Source organism: Pezoporus flaviventris, unplaced genomic scaffold (assembly GCF_033815535.1).
Source record: "Pezoporus flaviventris isolate CSIRO_AGI_PZ_B2104156 unplaced genomic scaffold, CSIRO_AGI_Pfla_v1 ptg000083l, whole genome shotgun sequence".
Taxonomy (NCBI): domain Eukaryota; kingdom Metazoa; phylum Chordata; class Aves; order Psittaciformes; family Psittacidae; genus Pezoporus; species Pezoporus flaviventris.
This window is the reverse complement of record NW_026892631.1, coordinates 8,634,762-8,649,674: the sequence shown is the minus strand read 5'-3', so window position 1 is coordinate 8,649,674 and position 14,913 is coordinate 8,634,762. Positions and strand designations below refer to the sequence as shown.

The 14,913-nt window shown below is 41.5% G+C and overlaps 1 long non-coding RNA gene across 1 annotated transcript in view; it reads left to right on the top strand.

Annotated features, from left to right (window-relative positions):
- LOC133280454 (uncharacterized) overlaps window positions 1-13,833 on the top strand; it is a 72,913-nt gene extending 59,080 nt beyond the window's left edge. Inside the window, exon 3 of the long non-coding RNA XR_009747172.1 lies at window positions 13,021-13,833. This is a non-coding gene — a long non-coding RNA (uncharacterized LOC133280454). The remainder of the gene's footprint in view (window positions 1-13,020) is intronic.
- The last annotated feature ends 1,080 nt before the right edge of the window (window positions 13,834-14,913 follow it).

Below are 14,913 nucleotides of genomic sequence, written 5' to 3'. Positions count from 1 at the left end.
TAATTAAATAAGATGAGGATATAAAGACACAGCACAGGGATGCCACCTACTCCAAAGTTCATTAAATCATGGACTGTAACATCTTTCTGGCACGTCTTGTAAAAGAAACTTCTGTTTCCCAGCTTTTGAAGCTTTACATCCAATGGATCAGACTTGATCAGAACAGTCACTGCCCAGTGAATAGGATTTGTGACATTCCTAGTCCAAGGCTGCAGGCTTTGTATTAACGTGATGATGTGAGGGACTCTCTAGGATTGCTACAGCCAGGCTGCCTTTAGCAGTCCAGCAGTCAGGTGATTCCAGCATCATTTGGCTTCACTTTAGCTTTATTTTACAGTAAGAGCAAGCAACCATTTGTAAAAATAAAAGATTTTGTGGCAGAGTGAAAAGGCAAGGTGATATTGGGGGTTCCAGTCAGCAGTCATTACAGGAGAGTTGCCTTTGGTGAAGAGTTGCCATTGGATGAAGCCAGTGCAGAGTTAACAGCGAATGACCAAAAAATACCCCAACAAATAATCGGGAGCCAAATGAAAGAAAGATCATATAGACAGACTCTTTGTCAAGAAAACATGAAAATGACTCTTCGTAGATTTGAAGACTGAGGAGGAAGAAGGGGCTGGCTCTGTGAACATGGAACTCCTGATAAGAGAGACCTCAGGATGTTGACGTACTCTCACTCTGCTTGAAGAAAACTGGAGGCATCAAACAGATGGACACTGGAAGGATGAATCTAATATCATGAAAAGGTGCAGATACTAGATGCTACTAAGAGTGGTTTTTGAGTATGTAACAGTTTTAACTGTATGATGCCTCTATTATTGTGGACTGAGTATTAGAATCATAGAAAACTTGAAAACAAAGGATCTGTGTGGCACAGTTCAGGGAATTCCCCTTTTCATCTTGGCTGTCATTCTGTCTTGATCGAAGTACATGATCTGACATACTCTCTGATACTCATCTAAAGCTGCTGCTTTTTTTTTCCTTTAGTCTTATGCTATGCTGCAATAAAGGGGCAAACAGGAAAAGTAAATCAAAATCATAATTCTTGTTCACATTGCTTAGAATCAGAAGGAGCAGATCTATTACCCTCACAACCATGCTGTAGGCAGAAAGATCTCTCATATTTTATGGGTTACATTGCTAATTGAGTCACAGCACTTTCTAATGAATCTGGAGGACAGTGTGTCAGGGGAGCCATAGAAGACTCAAATTCTGCCCAGGGCTTCCTAAGGCTTTTGTGGGTGCCACACATCCAGCAACAGCAGTATAAGTTTCTCCTGCCCCCTGAGGATTGACATGTGTCAGAGCTGCTATCCCCAGTACAGAGCAGCAGACTGATACTGAAACATGTCTGGCTCAAAACCTGTTGCCTCTGTTCAAATCTCTTTTTTTAGTCTCTGGCACAGTCTGAGATACTGAGCAGATAGCAGCATTTTAAACGGCCACAGTAAGGTACCCCGGGTGCTCATCAGCTATGGGCCAGGTTGTGCTGGGAACAGAAGCTCCTGAGGAGCTGCTCCACTGTCCGGGGCTGCAAAATTTATTGAATTCCAGACTTCAAGCAGCTGAGGATGCCTTTATGACACGGTTTCACATGGGGCAGATAATGTTGTTTTCTAGGCTGTGTGTCGTGGCTTTTCTTTCTGTTCTACCAGAGACTATGTCATCACTGTGATGAACATATAGTGATAAATGCACAGAATCCCATACTGGTTTGGGTTGGAAGGGACTTTTAAGGTCATCCAGTTCCAACCCCCTGACACAGGAAGGGACACCTTCCACTAGAGCAGGTTGCTCCAAGCCCTGTTCAATCTGGCCTTGAACGCTGCCAGAGATGGGACAGCCACAGCTTCTCTGGACAACCTGTGCCAGGGCCTCAGCACCCTCACGGGGAAGAACTTCTTCCTAATGTCTCATCTAAATCTCCCCTTGTCCTGTTCCTTCAGGCCCTTGTCAAAAGCCACTCTCTCCAGATTTCTTGTTGGCCCCTTCAGGCAGTGGAAGCTGCTCTAAGTCTCTGTGGAACCTTCTCTTCTCCAGGCTGCCCAAGCTCTCAGCCTGTCCCCAGAGCAGAGCTGCTCCAACCCTCAGAGCATCTCCATGGCCTCCTTTGGATTCGCTCCATCAGCTCCACATCCGTCTTGTGTTGTTTTGGTTTTGGTTTTTTTTGTATGCTGTATTTCAGCATGGTAACACTCAAGCCGATAGCTAAAGTATCTTTCTGCTGCTCATGCTTTGTGCATGTTGGTGTTAATCCTTTGAGGGCAGGATGTGCTGTATTGCACTTCAGGAATTAGAGCTGCAAGGCTTATGATTTCATTTTATGTCACTTGATTTGCTGACCTTAATTCAAAGATTCTGGTTTCAGAATTAACTGTGGGGAAAAAAATCACAGAAATGGCCTCTTTCCTTGAAATAGGCTTGGCCCTCACAATGTGCATTATTCCATTACCTCCTGTCAAGGACAACATCAAAAACTTATCCAGAAGCTGCAGAGAAATGTAATGGCATCTTCAGTGGCCAGTGTTGGCTTTTTTTTCCCCCTTTTAATTAAAGAACTATAGAAAGAGGGACATATCAGCTGCCTGGGACTTCATGAGAGGGATCTGCATATTCCCTGACTGATGTAATTCACAAGTTAATGACAAAAGGATGTTGCAAAGTGCTCACAGAACTTGGTGTTTCTTCTCCTCCCTGCTTTTGGAGAGGATAAACTGCTGTGTATCTGTCATATTAAAACATGCCTCCTGCTGATAGTCTGAGTGCTGTGAGCTATTTTAGTGTACCTGCATATTGCCATGGAGTATTTCAAATCTCTCTTGATCATGTTTGGAGTTTCTTCTTTCTTCATTCTTCATTACTGTTAGCAGTGTGGGGAAACGGGTTTGAAAAGACACTCCAAACAAACAAAAGCCAAGGTAGGAGATGCAGCAGGAAGGAAACACAAAACCTTAAAACTCTGCTTTACATTAACCTGCATTCTGGTAGGTTGCTGTGGGTTTATCACATAAGGTAACATTTAATCTGTAAGGAAAAACATAGAGCTGATTTTCACACAGTGGCTTTTAGGCTGCCCTGAAAGATGGGTGTCTCTAAAGTGGTGGGTCCTACTCTGTGAAAACAAACATGCTCCTTAGGTAGGTCTGTAGGTTGTACTTGAACTGAGGGAGCTGAGCCATGAGGAATGTTTTCTCCGATCCTGCTGTCTCCTAGTAGTAACCCATGTAATCCATACAACTCAATATTCAGTGACTCATTTCGCTGAGTTGTGACAAGCACTAAGCTATTCAAGTGTCAGCCTTGATGATTTGCATCTTGTTGTAGATGGAAAACCAGGTCTGTGACTTACCTGTATGGAGATAATGGAGTAGCAGACTGTGATAAGATTATGTCAGGGATTGTTGCTCCTATTGTTTTGTAGTTATAGAGAGATAATAATTGCTTTTGTAAATCATTGCACTGGATTAACCATGCAGTTCATTTGCCCTGGTGTCAACATCCAACAGCAGTAGGCAGTACCAGGCACTTGAGATGAATATATAAAGAAAAGTAATGCACTCTCCTTTGATGCCATTCTAATCTCTAATTATTAGTCTCATTTATGCCTTGAGAAATTGGGGTTTATATACTTCCTATTTTTTGTTGTTTAACTGAATTAAATAGCAGAGTAACATGTAAGACTGGCATATGTGCTTGAAAAACCTGCACTCCTTTTGCCTTGATGTGGTACTGACACTATGTGTGAGTTACGGCTGTTTCAGTGGATTTTAATATTTCTCACAAATACTCTTGGACAATGTCATCTCTCTGTTTATACAATCTAGATGGAACACAAAAGGAATTCAAGCTTTCACTCATTGGCCTATCATTATGCCACAAATCATGCAATGCCAATTTTAAATGCAAATTTTGTTTTTTTGAAAGGATTGCCAAGCTGGAATTGTGCTCAGTAGTGCTGCCTGCATTCTGAGTGTTCAAAATGCGCTAGGTTTGCTAAAAGACTGTAATTTTCTGCTATAATAATAATACACCTGTTGGGAATTATGTGGTAGCCAAATTCATACCAACTTCCCCAGGAATTAGAAATAGTCCTTCTCAACCCCAAAGACAAAGAGGAATAAGAAGGTAACTGCTGGATGATCATACAGCAGACAGCTTTGAAATGATACCAAGAAGATATCAAAGATGTGAAGCTGAACCTGACTCCATAATCCTGGTTCTGATATTCAGGAGAAAACAGCAAAAGGAAGAGCTGATAATTGATTCAGGGAGGGTGGCAGATCACCACTGACTTGAAGATAAAGTAAAAATAGTGGGGAAAATGCAGGAAATCATCTTCTTGATGGTGCCAAACAAAAACCAAGTATAGAAAAAATAAGGGCCCATATTCAACTACTTTTTGTCCATATGAATAACTTCATTTGATCATTTCACTTATTTGTGAAAAAGATTGTTTTTCTTTTTCCCAGCCTAACTTTGAAAGTCAAAATGCTTCAGCCAAAAAATTCTAAATGTGAAAATAAAAAAAAAAAGGGGGGGGGGAGATAAGAAACACAATTTTCAAGAAATATCTGCTGAAATGAGACTCTTTCAAATCCATTTCTGAGAAACCTCTGTTTTTTCTTATTGGGCATTTTCTTAGCATATACACCTACGCTAAGAAAATGCCCAAATACTTCAATGCTTTGCCGTACTTGTGATACGGATAGAGATGACACAGCTTGAAAATTTAAAAGGCAGCAAAAGAATAAATGCAATGGGATTGGGATGAGCAGCAGAGAGGGCAGAGCTGAAACCTGCTGTATTAAAAGAGAAAAGGAACAAAGTGGAGGTCACTTTGTTAGAATTAAAAGCAAATATCTTACACAGCATCCTGTACATTAATTAGCAGTAATGAAAATAATTGTTCCCTCCAGCTTGAAACTGTGGCTAATTACAATTAAGCATTCATTACAAGTTAACATAATTAGACCTTCACTATGCTTCATAAATACATGGCTTAAATTATGCAGGGAGGGAAGAAACGTCCCTTGTAGCACTTTCCTGTCGTCTTTTCCCGTTACTTCCACAGCTCTGTCTTAGATGATCCCACTGTGTGTGCTAAACCTGATTATTCAGACAGTTTCTTGCCAAGCCTGAGACACATTTATGTAGTTTGTCCCTCATGTCACGCAGGATCAGTAAGACCCAGTTTTTAGAGGATTTCAGGAGCTGCAGCCTCACTGAAGTTGTGCTTTTTATGCCTCTGGATCGCAAATACAGATCCAAAATGCACACTTTAAGTAATAAGCTTTCGTAAAATGAGGGAAGAAGGCACTTTAAAAAAAAAGGGAAAAAAATCACCAGAAAAACCCCAAACCCAAAGATTTTCTGCCTTTCTAAAAATACAGTTTTCTTACAATAAAACAACTGGTACTTTTGCTGATGTAAGCTACTGTGCCTGCAGTGGATTTATGCTGCTTTTTGTTTGCCACTGAGAGCTGGAGAGTAGCAACACAACAGTGCATTTCATTACTTTGGGCTAGAAGTTGCAATGTACTGTATTTCCATTTGGGTATGAAATATTATTCACTCATTCTTCATCTTTTCTCTCCTACATCCTAATTTTAGACATAGGTAGCCTGTGAAAATAGTTCCATTTATTTAGACTTGTTCCTGTCTCTCTTTATCTTCCCCCCCTTTATTTTCATTGAGTCATGAAACCAAAAAAGAATTGGATTTACACTAGAAAGCAGTCACTAGCATTTAGAATCCCAGACTGGTTTGAGTTGGAAGGGACCTTAAAGCTCACCCAACTCGGTTCCAAGCCCCTGCCATGGGCAGGGACACCTTCCACTAGAGCAGGTTGCTCCAAGCCCCATCCAACTTGGCCTTAAACACTGCCAGGGATGGGGCAGCCACAGCTTCTCTGGGCACCCTGTGCCAGGGCCTCACCACCGTCACAGGGAAGAATTTCTTCCTAATGTATCATCTAAGTCTCCCCTCTGTCAGTTTTAAAACCATTCCCCCTTGCCCTTTCCCTACAGGCCCTTGAAGGGCGCTTAACTGTTTTGATGGATATCTAGCAGCTAGGGGATATACCTATTCTACCACGTTGCTGTCAGAAGACCTGCTGTTTGTCTGACCAGCTTGCAGGTGAGGTGGGGTGTCACCTGCATTGCCACATGGTCCGTTCTGGTCATTAGCTCTGGAAGAGCTGAAGGTGACGGAGAGACTTGGAGGTGGTTATGGCTGAGCAAGGAGTGCAGTGATGCCTGCTTAGGGAGAGGAATTGAGAAAGGAGAGCTAATTGAGTGTATAAACAGCGATGGGAAAGGCAAACAGCACGAGAAGCAGGGTGTGAAATGGCTGGAGATGAAAAGGCCATTCAGCAAAGTGAGCAAATTGCAAACAGAGGACATGCTGCAGGCAGCAATTTCACTGGACTGAGAAAAATGAGCAAAACTGAGGCTGGTTAGTAGGTGGCAGGAGGCTGCAGGGACCCTGGGGTTCAGCACAGCTTGCCCTTCCCCTGCACTTAGTTATTTGAGACCTTAACGACCAATTTTGTCAAAGCAGAGATTTGTCACCTTGAGTTCTGGCCCATTTTTAGTCTGGGCAATTCTGTTCTGGTGGTTGTCCTAATATTGTGCTCATATTTCATTTTCTAATGGCTTCATTACTTTGCCTCACCTCCTATCCTGCTGTCTTGTGCAGTGCTGCTGTGGACTCTTGAACTACTGTTGCATGTTGAGGTGAAGTGTCTTCTGCCACCTTAAAGTGCTTATGGCTGTTTCATGGATGAGAAGCACAGGTCAGCCCAATCTAATAAAGCTTTACTTTTGTGTAAAGCCTTTCAACCTGAAATAGAATGAGTGACGGTGTTAGAGTAATGGTAGAGTAACTGAGATAGCCTATTTTATAATTCTCCAGTTTGGGAAACTATATAAATTCATAGCGAAGCTTGAGGATGAAAGAAGGGAATGTCTGTTACAAACTTTTCAAACAGCATATCCTGAAATGAAAAATCATAAAGCCGTTCACACTGGGGGGGAACCTCAGGAGTTCCTTACCCAAACTCGAGCTCAAAGAAAGGTCAGCTGGGCAGAGAAGTTGGGCTACTCAGGACCCTAAAAATGTCCAGTAATTGAGTCTGCACATCCCTGTACAATCTCTGTCACTGCTTAAGCATCCCAGGGTAAAAGAGTTTTTCCTTCTTGTTTCAATTTATACCTATTGCCCCTCATGCTGCCACAGCACTGTGAAGGCCTTTGATCTGCGTTCTTTGGAACATTGTCAGAGATGGTGGCAGACTGCTATTCTTTCCCTCAACACCACCTCTTCTCTAAGCTGAACAAGCCCTGCTCCCTCAGCTCTCCTTGCAGAGCAAGTGCTCCAGGCACCAATCATCACAGCGGCCCTCCACTGTACTTCTTCCCATTTACTGGTGCCTGAGTTGTATTGGAGGCCCCAGAATTGGATGCCATGTTCTAGACGTGGTGTAGCAAGCACTGAGAATCACTGCCCTGGATGTACCAGGTGTGCTGCTGGTAATGCAGCCCAGGATGTTCTTGGCTTTCACTGCTGCCAGGGGTCCTTGCTGACCAACATCTGATTTGGTGTCTTCTGAGACCAAATGTCCTTTTTCCACAGAGCTGCAGGCTACGCCCTTGTGAGGGGATCCTCCTTCCCAGGTCCAGGACTTGGCATTGGTCCTTGCTGAGTTTCACAAGATTCTTGATGCTCCAAACAGCAGTCCTGCCTTTGAGTGTATTAACTGCTCCCTATCATGACATCATGACCGATTTGGTGGCCCATGCAAGCCTAATGAGAGTGGCCTCCATGGCTCCCTTCCTCTGGGTCTCAGATGAAGATGTGGAGGACAAATCCCAGGATAGGCTTCAATAATGCTTTGCTTGCTACCTCCAGGTGGAGTTTGATCCACCAATCTGCCCTATGAGCTTGCCCATCTTGCTGTTTTTGTATATGTAGTCATCCATGCATTTCATGTAAGGTGTAAAACCTGAATATATGACTGCTCTGGGGGAGAGTGTCAAGAACTAAAGCTGAAGTAAATGACATGCATTGCTCTCCTGTTGTCCACAGATCCATTCATTTTCACCTGGGTGGGAGATCAGGTTGGTTTATGTGTGATTTATCTTTGGAAACACAACAGTGCTAATTAGAACAAACAAAGAAACAAAGTATTTTTCTCTCTGCAAGAAACCCAGCTTTTCTTTCTATGGGCCAGTGAGCATTTTGTTACCTTTAACAAACACTTCTTTTTGTGTTAGCCTTCTACCTTTTGGAGATTCCTGTACATCCAAAATGGCCAAAAAGGGGAACCTGAATTCCCTGTCTTGGGCAAAATAGAACAGAACCTTCTGTTTATTCAGTCTGTGTGCTTGACAGCTCCCAGCTTCACACAGGTGTCTGTGGAATATAATGCAAAATTCATACTTGTTTAGCCGGTTCAATCCCCATCAGGCACGTACTCAAAGATGGGCTTTAGGAACAAAACCATTCATTTGGTCTGATGCCCTTGTGTTTGTTTGTGTGGTTTAAGCCTGGCACTCTGCTGATCACTGCATCTCCAGTGCTGCTTCTGAACGTGATGAAGTCCGAGTCCCGTAATTCCTCACGGATTTGAAGCAGAGCAGAGGTTAGTTTTCTTTGGGAGGCTGACCTCTAGTGTTTCAATATGACAAGTTCAAGAAAGGAGCGGAGGAATGAGTAAGGAGTGATGCCCAAAATACGTCTGTGTTGACTGGCATCTTATAAGCCTGCCAGAGACTTAATATACTTAATAATAAGAGAGGAAGTGTTGCTATGGTATCTTGAGGTGTATTTCTACTGCTATGGCCACATAAGGATTCCAGGATATTTTTAATCTTTATTTTAATTACTGAGTTAATTTTTTTTTTTACATTGTAGGGCCTCTTTCATTTTTTGATTACACAGTGTTGTGTGAGATTGGAATTATTAATTGAAACAAGAGCTGCCTTGTTCTTTGCTGAGAAGAAATCAAATAATCTCTGAAGCCTCAGCTATATACAAGATTTGATTAAAAGTCTTGTGGAGGTCACTGCAACAGCCACTGCTGAAACACAGTTATTTTTTATACATGAAAAGCATGAGCTTAGTATTAAAAGCAAGAAAGAGGTATCTATTATTCATGGTGGGTTTGTGCGTCTGCCTATGCAAAAATCCCAAGCGCAGGCAGGTTTTTGTTGCTTCAGGTAAGACCCCGTTAACGCACCATGGCTCAGCTGTGAGGTGTCTTCTGAGTTCCCGCTGACTTAGTATCCTTCTGTGTCTACTCCCAGCCAACCTCTGAGACAGTGGAAAAGGTATTCGATTGTTTTGCTGATGCAAATGTGTTTCTGAAGCAGGTGTTTCTTGAGCAAAATGAGAAGTGCTTCATTTCTTATTATGGTACTCCAGAGGAAGCTGCTTTGTTCCCTCATCTGATCACTTCCATGCACATTTCATAACATTTAAAGCTTAATACGGATCGTTTTTGTATGAAAATATATAATTTCAGTTGTGTCAGAGAGCATAAATTTTGAAATAAGAAGGGGAGCTTCTCCAGAACTCACTTAAAACCAGCACAAATATTTTTGCACAGCAAAACAATCTTAGCTGTTCTTGAAATTTCTGCTGTACAGACTCCCCCTTCCCCACTGAAGTCTGAATGCTGGAGGAAACCAGGACCAAAGCATGTTGAGAAGCCACTTACCCAAGCCCTGAGTTTGCTGGCACATGGCTAGAACAAGAGAACAAGACATGCTGGTGGGTTGTAGAGTGAAGGACCTGGAATGCTAATTCTTTTGTCCTTTGATTTCTTCAACATCATCTCCCATCACCTGAGCCTACACTCTCATTATGCTGGCTTCAGTTCTCTGGTACTGTGTCCTGCAGGTGTTTTTGTGAGTCAATTTTATATATGGGAAATAACACCCGTGAACAAATGTACTGTTGGAGTTCTGGTGTGCTGCTTTGCTCTGCAAAACACTGGCTTATATAAGGTCCACAGGCAAACAAGGTACCCTATGTTACTATAAATCAGGCATTGCTGTTGGGAAGCTCTTGCAGAAGGCTTCTTTCCTTTGCAGTGCATTATTCCTGTCTCAACAATTCAAATAGCCTGAATTTGTTGTATTTCTGGTAATGGTGCCAGACTTTTCCATTTAAATGAGAGATGCTGAGAAAACAAATCTTGCCTGTAGGTCTGTGTACTTGTCTTGAAATATCTGCCTTATTTTTGCTGCAGAGTGTTTTAGTGGCCAGTGTTTTTGGAGATGTTCTTTTAGCTTGATCATTCTGTTTTCACCAGGCATCAAAGTGAGAGTTAGTTTAAGAAACACAGAATCATAGAATAGTTAGGGTTGGAAAGGACCTTAGTTTCAAAGTGAAAGAGTAGACAAGTCAGGGAGTTCTAGAAATGCAGAACCAAATCTATTGATGTCCCTGGAACATCTTGTACCACGGCAGTAGGACTGTGACAGGGAATTTGTAGCCTGAGTGGAAAATGTATTATTGTCACATGAAGGGTTTGGCAGTGCACTCTGCATTGGGGCAAGAGATCTGTGTTGGTTTTGCATGTCTGATTTCTCTGGAAATCATAACCTTTGTGATGATCTGTTTGTGCTGTATTAAGTAACTCTGTAAGAGGGGAACATTACACAGGCCTACTCTTCCCTTTTATTCTTCCAATATCACTCCATATCTGCTGTTAAAACAGACTATGGCATCCTATTGCAGGCTTTTTTCCAAGGCAACAGGCACCGAGTAGATGACCAGAACTATCTCTCTTCACATCAGGAAATTCAATTAAAGCGTTCTGAAAATGAGCATGTAGAGGCAGAGGCGTCTCTACTTAATCACACACTTTCTGCTAATGTTCTTATTGCTCTTTGCATGGTTCTAAGACAATGTTAGATGTGTACCTAAAATACATTAGCTATATCTCAACCATGAAGGGGAAGCAATGCATGGCTTAGTAAATTGTTAATAGGAGTGAGAAATAATCATCATCTCTGCCAGTAGTTTAAATCCAGGCCAGTCTAGCATGGATAGCAGCAAGGTTCCTGGTTTCAGTAAAGATAAATCAATTATCAGCTTCACAGATAAAATGAGGTCATGATGTTAATGTTGAACTCGGGAGAGACCAGGCATAAAATCATGGAATTAACCAGGTTGGAAAAGATCTTTAAGATTAAGTCCAACCATTACCCCATATGGGTACAGAAGATAATACTCCTTCAAGATGTATTTTCGGAGAACAGGGAAGCTACCTGTTGCCCATACAGGATGGAATTTGCATTATTGGTGCTAGTGCATCACCTGTTTTGACCAAAGGTTTGTGGTATTGACTATATCTGGTTTAGGTGCATTTTATGGCAAAAAATTTTGCTTTTTAGAATCAGTGTGCATGAGTAAGATTTAGTGAGAGTTAGGTATCTTATTCTGAAGGCCTAAATTTTGCTACAGATCCAGAAAAAGCATTTTGAATTTAAACTTTCTTAGCTTAGAAATTAGTAGCTGATGATATTAACATACCTGCATTGTACTCATTTCTGACCTGTTCACAGTTGTCTAGTCTAAACTAGTCAGAGGTAAAATGTTGATGACCTGCAGATTTTAATCCACTCTAAGCATATAGACATTTGCATGTGGACATCATGGAGCTATTTCCATTTTGAAGGACCCTTTGTTGAAAAACACATGGAAAAAAAAATTTACTAGAGAAACATGATTCTGTCCTTTTTGGAAAAGGACACTTGAAACTATCCAAAATGGGTAGTTCTATTCCTTATTCTCTTAATTTCCTTTCAGGCTGAATGGGTAGAGTTTAGCTGACCCTGCAGACGTTTGGATGAAGGCTGGATAAGTTAAGGCTCCTGTTGTAGTCAATGGGGAGAAACAGATTTTTCTGGTGTCATTTATTTCTTCTGAAATATATACCTAAAATCAGGGCAATAAACTGGTACTTTGAAAGCACATATTTTTTCTATTAGGAACAGAACTTCATGAAGTTTCACTTTATACTGATACTTAATTTTCTTAAGGGCTAAAAATGACTACTTCATTCTTCATAAATATTGCAGAAGATGCCCTGTGGGTTCTCCTTGGCTTAAATCTTGCCTTTAAGACATCATTTCCTCACCCTGTGCTATGACAGCCTCACTACAGGACTTCTGTAGAGTCTTGACATGTTCTTCCTGTGTGGGTGTACCTGACCTCCATTAGCATGACCTTTTACAGTCATATAATAGTCCTGGCTCTTCTTTGTGCTTCTCTCCTTCTACGTACTAGCTTTGGCAACCAGGCTTTTCTCATCCCTGCTCCATAACTCTCCACTTCTGGATTGTATATCTGGGCCTGCCTTCTTTCTTGTAAGCATGATTCAACTTTTTTTGGTTTCATGGGTCCATGGTTATGTAAGGAGCAATTTTAAATCTCAGCATAGTGCTTTTGTCTGTGAAGCTGAATCAATTAGATGGGCCTCATCATCCACATTTCTCATCTGCAGATAAAGCTTTGTCACTGTTAGTTATTTTAATTGAACCAAAAGTTTGGGGACTATCTCAGAAATTATACAGGCTTAAAAAGCAAGGAGGATTTTGGTATTCTTTTGGTTACAGATGTTATTTCCTCCACCAAAAATTACCAAAGGTGTTGCAAAATAGTTTGAGGAGAAAAAAATATGTGTGCTGCATTAGTAAAAATTCCTAAGTAAAATGCTGCTTAAAGACAAAACTGGAAAGTTTGATTTTGTTTTGTATTTTATACTTTTAAAACGTGTGCATCAGTTAATGATCATACTGTAACCACCAAAATACAAAGGCAATTCTGGATGCCTACAAAAAGGGCTTCTCCATTTGAACATAAGACCCTTAAATTCTTTTTGAATGCTAAACCCTTAAAATCCATCAATGTCTCAGGGATTTGAACATGAAAGATGTTTTTTTGCAAGGTATTTTATGAATTGTAGACAACTAAAAGGTCTCTTTACAGCATTTTAACTTTCCACTTGAGGTCTGAACCTTGAGAAAAAGGGGAGCTCGTTACTGACCGAGAGCTGCTGTGAGCATGGACCTCTGCCATTCCCTGGATCAGTCCCAGAGTAATCTCTTGTTGAACAGATGTGGTGTGGTGTTAGCACTGGTTTTGAACCGAACCTAAATCCAGCCTGCTTTCTTTGTTATTACTGGGGGGTGATCTATTTTCTTTGCTTGCTGTCTCGGAGCTCTCTCTGGAAAAAAATTGATGATGGGGATGTGTTCCTGGTCTTTCTTTCTCTGTCAAGCTGTCGGTTTCATCAGCTCAATTTTTATGTTCCAGGCTGTGTGTGAACAGTTGTTGAATGCCTAATAGTACTTCCCTTTGCCAAGCTAATCTACTGCTAGTACTTAAAATTCAACTTCACATGAAATCTTTGGCAGCAAAAGATCTATGCTCAGTAGAACCTGTGATAGTCGACAAAGAATATTTTGAACTCTAGGCTGTAGTCAGAGCTATAACTGCAGAGGAATTAAATCACAGATTTCATCATCATGCTTTTTTAAGAGAGAGGAATTAATCATAGAACATTTGTTTTAAAAAAAAAATAAATATAGATCATAGTGACAAGATCAGAGGGCTCTTCTAGCCAGGCTTCTTAACAGTGAAAATTATGTAGGCTATGGCTTGAATATAGAGTGGAATATAGCTGTAGCAGTTTGTCTTAATACTGTTGAGTTGCTGAGATGGTCAGGTACCTTGTATTGCAAAGTCTTTGATAAGTTTAACCCCATGACAGGAGGCTGAAATAATTCCCCTGGACGAGTTATTGTGCAAGATGTCATGACTTATATGAAGGCTAAGGGTGTGTATCTCACTGTCTGCCAATATTTTTTTCTCTTGGAAGGATAAAAACCTCACATGATGCGGTGAGGTTGTATACAGCAGTCACAACAGCCCCCATAACCTGTTTAGTTCCATTTTATAAAGTAAACTGTTTTCTGGTGCTCCTTTGCACTGGTGAGATGCTGGTGCCACTCTTCATTTAATGATGAACTACATGTCCAAGCTGGACCTCTGCCTCTATCACATTAAATTTGGTGCAGTTTGAAGTCACACTGTTCCTTTGGGTCCCTGGCTGCTCCTGAGCTCTCAGACAGTGGGAGCTGGCAGAGAGCTTTCTCCACTTGCTTCTCCACCTTTGCAGATTTGCCTCTCATGCTGAGGCCTTCCTCTCTTGAATTTGCCCTTCTTAACTCCTTATTCTGGCTGCCTTGTTTTGCTACTCCTAACATTTTAGTCATTAAGCAGTTTCCAGTTATTGCCAGGATAAACATAATACCCTTTGTTGAATTTTACCTGTGTTTTTATTGCAAGGAATTGACCTAGAAGCGGTATGGTTCCTGCTTCAGAATTAATGCTATATGAGATTTGAAAAAAGGAAGCTGAAATAGAGGAAGGAGCCTAAGACTGCTCTTGAAATTACTCTCTTGAGGCTGTCAGGAAGTTGATTATAAAGTCTAGGTCTTTGGCCAGCGGCGACTTACCTTGTTCCCTAGGCATCCAAACTGAAGTATGTGCTTTGGAGGTAGTCATCTTGTTACGGATGTGCCAAGCCCCAGATTGCTCCATTTCCTGAGCTCAGAGACATGATAGGGCTTCCTGACAGCACAGTAGGGCTGGTAGGGCCAGTGAAAAGATTTTGCATCTTAAACTAAGAAGAAATCTCATCTTCCAGAAGTTGTTTACCAGGCAAGAAATAGCCAGGGAACTTCAGGGCTATTAACGGCTACAGGTGATGTCAGGTTACCCACCAGAAAGAATGGGGAATGGATTCGCCTTGGCCTCTCCTCTGCTCACCAGATGGGGCTGCTTCTGAGGGTTTAAAGCTTTTGATTTTTCTATCTGACCTGTGAATTGTATTTTCTT